Raw genomic sequence first — 10714 nt, forward strand, 5'->3', positions numbered from 1 at the left:
ACAATTTGCACAATGCCTGTTTTGTTTAGTTTTCTTCTTGGAAAAAGTTATTAAAAACAAGTTTTTGTCTAAATTAAGGTGAATTCATGGATCCTTTTTTCACATAATGTAACTGGTAGTGTTTATGATTAAAAAAAAAGAATTATGTGATCTGTGATCGGTATCGGTGATCAGTATCGGTGATCGGCCCTCATGGGTGATCGGAATCGGTATCGGCAGGAAAAAACCTGATTGGCACATCTCTAATATTAAATATTTTGTAGAAATATATTCTCACTCTGACATTAAAGTTGTTTTTTTTTGTCTAAAAAAGCAAAATTTTGTTAATTGATTTGTAGACGAAATAAAAATGGTAAAAGTTGGTGAATACTTCTGTGTCCTTCAAGTAAAATCCTAGAAGTTTGAGCTCAGGAACCATCAGCTCTTCATGTTTCTGGACTCTATTATTTGGCTCCATAAACGCGTCGCAGCCTAATGTTTGCTCTGATGGAGCGCACACGGATCCTGCCGTCAGCTAATGGAGTAAACGGCGTCAACTTTGACTCCATCTGCATGAACAGGGCTGTTTTATTCAAAAGCAAACAGAACGGCTGGCTAATAACATGCGGCATCAGCACATAGAAACCCCTCCCTGGGGAGCCATCAGATCAATGAGGCAAAACCACTCAATCAGTTGTTGATTGAGAGGAAATTGCTGAATCGGCTGGATATTTTTGCTGTTCTGCAAACTGGATAAGTTTAACCACTAACGGAAGATTAAAACAGACAAAACTTTTTTTTTTCCATTTTAGCTACGCGCATAAAAATAAATCATCCACAATATGAGGAAGAGAATTGGTGCTGCTGAGTTCAGAAGTGGGTTTATGTGATGCTGAGGTTATAAAATGATACCCGACTGAGGGCTAAAATTAAATGTGAAGCTTCGTTCCTCTTCTCTCTTCAGAGTTTGAAGTTGGCACATCTGAAGTTGCCAAAGGCAGGTTTGAGAGGAAATTACATGGTTGTGCAGCCTTTTATTAGGCGTATTACAGTAATTCATCTCTGTCAGCAACTACAGCCTGAAAGATGTCTTCATCAAGTTTTATGGAAACTTAATAATTTAGCTAGTTTTCTTAAGGGGAAACTCTAAAAGCACACTTATCTTTAGATAGGAGAGTTTAACCTCATTTAAAGCAATAACAATGAGCCAAACACCTTCATTAAACTCCGTCTGTGTTTAATGTTTGCTTCGCCTCAGTCTCTTCCTGCCTGAATAAATAAAATTTAAAGATGTTTTTCTCATAAAACAAAAGACGTGAACAACAGAGGAACGTTAGAGCCAGGTGGAACCGCCTTCAGTTGTTTCTCCATAATTAGCATATTTAGCAGTGAGTACATGAGAATGATTGACAGCCCTAAGACCCGCCTCCTGGCTCCGATTGGTTGTTTTAGATGAATTCCTTCAGACATCAATAGTAGTCCAGGAAGTCGGTAGAGGAGGTTATTTTTTTAACATTATCTGTTTCGTATTAAAGTGTAACAACAAGGTGACGGTTTTAACAAATAAATAAAAATCATATATTTTTTAAATAAAAGTTACATAAAAGCTTTAAGTTCAATTCAGAAAATTAATGGGGTTGTAAAAACCTCTAAGTTGTGTATATGGTACATGTTTTTAATGTAAAATGTAACAAAAATGAATTAATACGCAGCTGCAGATGAGGTACATGGAGCAAAACCATAATTGTGAGAAAAAAATATATATTTGCTTTGATTTACTAATATTTTTAACTCTGAAAGCAGCTGGATGAGTAAAGTTTAACACCCTTGTGTTCCCGTTCTGTCACCAAACAGATATTTATAAACTTTTGTTTCTTTTTAAAATTCATCCATTATTCCCCTTTGTGCAGTAATATTCCCCGGGTTCAGAGCTACACAAGTCATTAAAAAATAAAGCAAAAATAACAATCTTTGTGAATGTAAGAAAGAAAATCGTCTCCCGATGCTTTTCGGCACCATTTCCATTCCCACTTTGAAGAGCAGCGATCCGCTCTGCGTCCTTGCAGTGGCGTCTCAGCGGTGCTCTGAAGGCTCATGAATATTTGACCCGCTCCTCTGGACTCCCTCTGAGCTCGCTTTTTTTTGTTTTGTTTGGGAGAGCAGCGTTCCTGTCGGAGCCGCACGCAGGAACATTGTGGAATATTGATTTCACTTTTCAAGTTTCACATTAAAACTCAACCAAAATACGCTCCCTGGTTATTACAAAGCAACGGAACGAAGCCCACCGAGAAGCAACCGAAATTTAATATTTTCAGATTTGTTTCACACAATAAAAAAGAAGGAAGACGGCGAAGTTCTTCATTTTTTGTTGTTGTTTTATTTGAAGATTATATCAAAGATTTGTTTTGGCAACTCTTGTTCTCTGGGGGAAAGTTTGAAATATAGTTTAACAATATTCTGGGGAACTCCAGAAAAAACACTGATGGCGTCAATTAAGACGATAAAAATCTCAACAAACAAGAATAACATTAAATCTGTTAAGTCATAATTTTCAAGTTTCGTGTTGAAATTGAACATTTCCTGCACTTGAGTCCTGCCTTTATCCAATCATGACAGAGAAACTACTGACTACTAATAACTACTTAACAGAACCTCATAAATATTCAAACTGTCCCTTTAAGCCATGTTGGCCAACTTCAGCTCTGCCACAACAGCAAGTCTGACATATATATGTATATACAGTATATATCCATCCATCCATTTTCTAGCATCCTTGTCCCTCAGTGGGGTCAGGAGGTGCTGGTGCCCATCTCCAGCTAACGTTCTGGGCGAGAGGCGGGGTCACCTGGACAGGTCGCCAGTCTGTCGCAGGGCAACACAGAGACACACAACCATGCACACACACACACACACACACACACACACACACACACACACACACACACACACACACACACACACACCTAGGGGCAATTTGGAGAGGCCAATTAACCTGACAGTCATGTTTTTGGACTGTGGGAGGAAACCGGAGTACCTGGAGAAAACCCACGCATGCACAGGGAGAACATGCAAACTCCATGCAGAAAGACCGGGGCCGGGAATCGAACCCAGAACCTTCTTGCTGCAAGGCAACAGCTCTACCAACTGCACTGTGCAGCCCTTATATATATATAAAAGATGCTGAAGTGTCTCTAATAGAAAACGGTTGAATTATGTGTGCCTTGAAAGCTTTGCCTCGAGGCGAGGCTTTTAAAAAATGGACGATGTCCCTTCGCTTTGCTTTTGAGACATAAATAGATCATCGATTTGACGTGTTTACCATGTCAGTTGGCAGCGGGGGACTTATTTCCTGATGCGCAGAGGACGGGACAGACGAGGACAGCTTACGTCTGAAACGGTTTTCTTTATTATAACCCTTCATCGTTTTGCTTTACTTTCCAACTTTTTACGCAGACTTGTAATTTTGAAACTCCTCATTCAGGACGATGTAAGGAGCTGATATGAAAATCACTGCGACTCATTGATTCATCCAGACTAATCATCCAGTTCTGCGCTCAACGTGATGAGGAGCTATTCTTCACATTTCTAATTAAGAGCGGAATCGATTTGTTAACAGAATCCCTCATTTCTTTAACGAATGGCACCTTCACTTCGCCGTTTCCGTCCCAGATAAATACCACATCCCAAACTTTTAATCAGGCGTGAATACGGTAATGAATATGAAATTAGCAGCCGCTCTATTGATTAGCAGCGTTTTCAGCTTCAGCCTGGAGCTTATTGTGACTTCTTATTTCATTAGGACGAGGTAAAACGTCCTGCGGTTCCCGAGGTGTTGACCCGGAGCAGCCGTCGGCCGGAATGAGCATCAATCGTAGATCCTCATCTTCTGCTCCCCGGAGCGGGTCTAGATGACACAGCTCTGCAGACGTCCTTTCACCTGCCCCTGTTCAGCCATCAGGGTTATTTTATGAGTCGTCTTTGATGATCATGACAGTTTTTCATGCTACGGATTTTCGCCTGGAGAGAAAAACGTGTTTCTGCCCTGAAATCCTTCAGTTTTCACATTAAACTTGCAGACATGAAGAAGGATTTTCCAAAAATGAGAATATTAACCTAAACTCTTTGAGGCTTCTGTGTTGATATTCAATGTGTAATTTAATCTGCGTCATCAACCAACAGTTTTAAGAGTTTATGTGATATTAGAGCTGCACAATATGGTTTTACATCAGTAAATATCAATAATAATTATTTATTATTTCTTTGTTTAAATGTCTGAATTACCACTTTCAGCAAAGAGCTCTTTTTAACTCCAAATTTAAAAAAAAAAAGTAATTTTAAATATAATTGAATAACATTTGTCAAACTTACTTTACTTACGTTCAGCATGACAGCTTCATGAACTTGTAACAAATTAACTTTTTAAAAAAAGTTTGATCACCTGTTTAATTATTTCAGTGTACGCTGTAGTTTATTTCTATAGTTATGAAAATGGCGAAGAGTGGCGAAACTTTAAACCGCTGCGAGTTACTCCACAGCTTGTTGCTAGGTAACCGAAGAATGAGTGAGTTGCTAGGTAACCGAAGAATGAGTGAGTTGCTAGGTAACCTCATTCTAGTATTACTGTGACTTCTTTCTCTTAACACTGTGCCGTTATTCTCTCAATACTATGACTTCACTGTCTTATTATTTTTATTTTATTCACATACGACTTTATTCTCGTAATACTGTCTTCATTCCCTGTAGTGTTATGTCTTTAGTCGTGTAATACTATGACTGTATTGTCATTTTATCTAGACTTTTCATAATAGTACAGCTTTATTCTTGTAATATGACTTTATTCTGATATTATTAACACTATATGACATTTCCTAATACTATATTATCATGAATTTATACTCATATCATTTTGTCTTTATTTTCATATGACTTTTCATAATTGTACGACTTTATTCTCGTAATATTATGTCTTTTCATGTTATTTTGACTTTTTTTCGAGTACAACCTTTTGTAATATCATGACTTTATTTTCGTACTTCTTTTATTATAATTTTATTTTTATTTTTTCTTATTAAGGCACTAATACTACATAACTTCATCTGAAAAACTACCTGGAACCATCATCTGTAACAGACAGACATTTTGTTCAGAAAGAGAAATAATTTCAGTTTGCTGATCAAATCCTCCAGTCTCTGATTCTCTGACTGGAATAAATCATCCATGTCAGCCACTTCAACCAGTGTTAAAAACTTAAATTTAGAAGAATATTGTACAACCAACTGCGGACCATAAGCATTTTTAAAGGGGGTTTTGAATATTTCTGTGCGGTTTTAGTCCAGAGATCCATAACAGTAAAGAGTAACCTACTATTAATTAGCTAGCAAGTGCACAAGTCCATATTTGTTACGAGTTAAAATTCACATGCTCCCCCTTTTGCGTCAGACTGCAGCGTTTCAAGCACACTCTACATGTGGCGTAATCCTCAGCACTCCATTTACAGAGGGATTGTGAACAGTGAAGCAGAGCGGCGGCCCTGAGGCCCGTTAATCTGAACCCCTTGGGGGGCTAATTAAAGCTAAAACTGAAGCTTTTAGGGGACATCAGGACGGGTTTGTCTCCTTCAGGCCAGAAAACAGAGGAAGCAGCGTTACAGTGCTGACAGGAATTTAGTCATTTTTACCCGTAATTCAGCTTTCCCTCAGAAATAAACCAGCTGCAACTGATTGCCATTGTTTTCATTCTTCTTTTCACTCTGGGAGCTTTTCACCGCTTCGGTGATGACTTCCCAAAACAACGCAAACAGCGGAGATATGCAGGGGTTTTCTGCTAAAGGGGCTCATCAGTCAAACAACATGAAGCAAATCTGATTTTATAGTAATAAACCCTGTAAAAAACAACCTTTCACTGTGGTGGATGTTGCTGTTTCCATGACAGTAAACAGAACAGAGAGCTGTTTATCCACAGTAAATGATCGTCTCTGCCCTGCTGATCGTTGAACCTCGTGTTTGTTGTTTGGCAGAAAAAACACTTGGATACAGAAGCTTCTCATTTTACTCAAACCTTCACTTTTAAAAACGGTTTAACATCCAGATTTTAGACAGACGGGTCAGGAAATACATAACGAATAGTTTTCTATTTCTTCTAACAAGTAAAAAATGTTCAAAATAGTTGCATGTATTTCTGTGTAACTTCTCTGAATTAATGATAAATCAGTCGCCCCATGAATGAATGAATGCAAAATGAATATTTATTTCACAGCTTGCAAACATAATCTGATATGTAAATTCTCGTAATTTTAAGAGCAAACCTGCAATAAAAATAAATGCTACTCTGGATGAGGTGAGACCATTTCAGCCAAACTGCTCATTTCAAAATGAAGCCACACGTTTTCTGACACAACTCCAGCTGATCCGTCTGCACAGTGGCCTGCGTCTGAATCTGAAAGGTCCAGCTGTCCAAAAACCTGCAACCTGGACAGATTTTGCTTCGAGGCACCTTTCCTGTAAACGCAGTAAAAAATGGTCAGAACTTCAGGGTGTTATTGAGTTTATTAGTTCAACTTAAGTGTTTAAGTTTTACTGTTGAGTTTACCAAACTTTGATTTCTACTTTTATTGTAAGTCAACCAAAAGTTGTACTGTTAGCAAATCTTCCAGCCAGTAGCAATCACCAATGTTAGCTTTTTGGTCAAATGTTTATCATTCACAGCAAATCATTAGGAACATTTAGCACCAGAGTAGCACATTCAATGTTAAACTGAAAAACTATTCCAATAGTTTACGCATTTTACAACAAAAGCACAAAACTTAAAAGGAAAACAATCTATGGGGTCCAGGAAACCATCATCACTACACATAGGTCCTATTTTAATAGCTATTTTATTAAATTTGTGTTGCTTTTTATGGATATTATTTCATAACCTAATCCAGTTTTAAACTTCTCTACATTATAACTCATGTGTCTTTGCTGCTCCTTGATGTATTTTACTAATAAGACAGCAATTAGTTCAGCTGGATTTTATTTAGGGGCATCGGGGGATGTCTCTATTAATCCCGTAAAACACTTAGTGTTGCATGCAAGGTGATTATAAAATCAACTTTGACTGATTATGAATGTGAAAAAGCTTGAAACACCAGGAAAACAGTTTAGTTTTGGTTGTAATTCACCGTTATTGAACTGTTTTATTGACAGTTCAATAAAAAAAAAAAAATATTTCAGCTGTTGCTACAGAAGCTGCCAAGTAAAAAGATTCATGTATTTTTAAATCTCTTCATCTGAGGGTTGGATCTTGTGAAATCATGTGCAAGTCCAGTCTCACACAAACCTGATTTAAAGTCATTGTGATTGGAAAATGAAGAGGAATGAACTGTAGAAATCATAAAGTGGCCTTTGTTGTCACTGGCTTCCTTTCGGAAGCCCTCTTTTCCATATTTCTGCATATCTATATTTTTATAAATATAAATATCTGTTGTCTCTGTTGCAAGTTCAATAACAATAAAATCCATTGGAAGTGATTCCAAGGTCATCCGGATGGCTCTACGGGAAGTTCAGAGGCTGTTTCATGTTGCTTTGATTTGGTTTGGGGTTACAACGGGGATCTATACGACCCAGATCACTAATCTGATCAGTGCTATGTGAAATATTTAAAGCCACGTTCAAAGGGTCTGAACAGCTTTGTTCTCTGAAGGTGCCCTTTCACTGGCGGGGGAAAGGTGGCCGTGCATGCATGCAGGCCTTTCTCTGGATAAAATGACACACAGGCATGGTAAAAACAAAGAAGACCCTCTGTTACTCCTCTGGTTTTAGGTAGAATGAAGTATATTGATTCAGAAGAGTGCACTGCAAAAACAAAAGTAGTTTTGGTCCAGTTTCTAGTGATAACATCTGAGTAAAGTAACTTTTTAGCAAGATATAGAGTGAACAATTCCTTAATATTGATGGAAAAAGTTCCTGTTCCAATGGCAGATTATTTAGTTTATAACAAGACATTTTTCCATGTTATAAGTCTCCATGGTTACGCTTTGTTTTGTTGTGTAAATGCCCAAAAAGAAGGACGAGAGGCTCACCTTTTGTATCAACATAACTCATTTTGGACTCTTATTTATTTGCTTATGTATTTTTCCGCACTGAAAGATAATACAGCTTAAACATATAAATATGTGCTCATAAGTTCACCCTGGCACAATTTCTGATATTTTTCTGGGCCAATTATCAGACAATACAAAAAAACAAAACATTTCTGACACTCATTCAATTTAAGCAAGCTGTGTGTCCTTGCACTATTGGTTTATTACATGAATAAATGGAAGTTTGTGTTTGCAACATCACAAAATGAGGAAAGGTTTCACATCTAGCTATTGGCTAGAAATTAAAACTAGTTCCGCATTAATACTGTAAAAGTTTGATATCGAAAGAAGGTTAAAAACTCGGCCTCAAAAGACAAAGATGGCGCTTTGTGTTCAAAAAGAGAAAACATCCCCAAAATTCCTGCCTGTACCACACACATCTTCTCGATTCATGTTTTCCCCACGCTTTGCTTGTTTCATTTTGTCGGCTCAGCAACCTCAAAATCGAATGAGTGACAAGCAGATTCCCTGGGCCGACTCCGTGCCGCCATCTTCCATCACCAGAGGGAAGCCAGAGTGTTGGCTGGCGCCCATGAATAAAGCAAGCCGTAATTCTGCAGGAAGAGCTGCACCCACTCATGTGAAACCGTTTCTCTCTGTTTTTAGTTGATGCCAGCTCTCAGTGGTTCCTCGTTTGGTTTTCTAATCTAGCAATGAAGAAACCACATACATGTTCAAATAGGAAGACTGATTGTGATTCATGTCACTGCATCCTGCCACTCACAACATTTCACTGAAGACACAAAACTTAGGTTTATTATATAGTGAAACAGTTTGCAGCTGAAAAAGTTTTAATAGTTGAGCATTTCAGGAGTTACTTCAATCCTGACAGCTTTAATGCATAGTTCCCACAAGTCTAAGCTGGAAGTGATCAGCGCCATGTTGGTAGGCAAGTGCAGCACAAAGCATAGATGAACCATGGAAGCATGGCTTCCAGACGAACAGAAAGAAAGCGTATTGACACACTTGACCAATGTGTAATAGAAATAGACAGCTCTGGGAAAAATAAGAGACCACTTAAAATGATGAGTTTCTCTGGTTTTACTGCTTATAAGTAGTAAAATCAGTGTTCTGCCCTTGAGTCCAGCTTGAGTAAAATGAACATTGTTCTATAAACTGACATGTCTCCGAAATTCCAAGCAAAAATTTAGTATTTATTTGTAGAAAATGAGAAATAGTCAAAATAACAAAAAAACAAAAAAAGATGCAGTGTTTTCAGACCTCAAATAAAAACAAACTTATCTTCATTTAGAAACAGCAATTCTAATGTTTTAGCTGAGGAAGAGTTCAGAAATCAATACTTGGCAGAATAACCATGAGCTTTTCAATAGGGTTCAGAGCAGTGGGCTCTTCATGTTTTCCAGAGATGCATAATATCAACTAAATGTCTCGTGTTGGGAATTGACCCGTATGAGGCAGATAATGAAAACGCCTCTGATCTCCAACTACGATATAGTTTGCTACTTGGTGAACATGTACAATATGTACATCATATTGGATTTGAAAAGGGCGTACAAACTCATCACATAAATGACAAGGCTCTGCTGGCTAGCAGAGTAAGTACATGTAGTAACACACATGCTACATGCTCATCTTAGCTAGCAGATAAAAACTACCTTAGGTTATCTAATTTTTTTAGTTTGGCATTAAGTACTACAGTAAATATCTGATATTTATCTTAGTACTACTTGTAATGTACTTATATTGCTTATAAGTTAGGAACGGAGAGCTAGTTCTAAGTTTATATTTTGTTGTTGTCATAGCAACTCCATAGCAACTGCCATGAAGTGACAGTTGCTTCCAGAAGCTTCCAGAAGTGTGACATCACATGACTACAGAGGCTAGTCCACATCTTCACTGTCTCTGATTGGCTGGTTTCATGATGCCAGCCAATCATGTATCAAGCAGCGTTGCACCTCGGTATTTAAAGTGTTTTCAAATTTATTTTCATGTGCTCTGGCGCAAAAATATGATGGGCAAATTCACAAATAATTTGAAATAGACGGAGTTGCACTGTAAAATTAACCAAAAGTGTAATTTATTCACTTTGTGTTTTTCTGTCTCATTAGTTATTTTTGTTGTTTTGCAACAAAAAAAAGCCCTGAGTGAACATCTACCAGGAGATCTACTCAAACACGCCATTTATTAGATACCTATTAGGGTATAGATTTAACCTGTTTAATTATTCTTTGAGCCAACACAATTATGTTAAAGTTTCTCCAAATCTTTCCGACTTTGGTCAAACCGATCCATCAGAGATACCCACAGGATTGAAGTTTGCAGCTTCCCTGATATGCCAGCATCGACTCATTTCAGCTTTAATATAACGGTGATTGATAAGGTTAGGTTGACCTATCAGATCTATTAAATGAAAGCGAATTAAAACATTGGTGTCTACGGAGCTCTGACCCTTTGTAAATGTCAAAAGATTAGATTCTTGTCAGTCAAGCAGAAGATCAATAGGTGATGAACCTCAGAGGGAATTCATTCATTTAGAAAACCTTCAGTTCAAATCTGCATTTGGAAACCAGTCACTATATATATGTATATATATATACACACATATACATATATACATATATATATGGGAGACTTTATTCATAAAGTATATAT

The sequence above is a fragment of the Poecilia reticulata genome, linkage group LG20 (genome assembly GCF_000633615.1).
Source record: "Poecilia reticulata strain Guanapo linkage group LG20, Guppy_female_1.0+MT, whole genome shotgun sequence".
Lineage (NCBI taxonomy): Eukaryota > Metazoa > Chordata > Actinopteri > Cyprinodontiformes > Poeciliidae > Poecilia > Poecilia reticulata.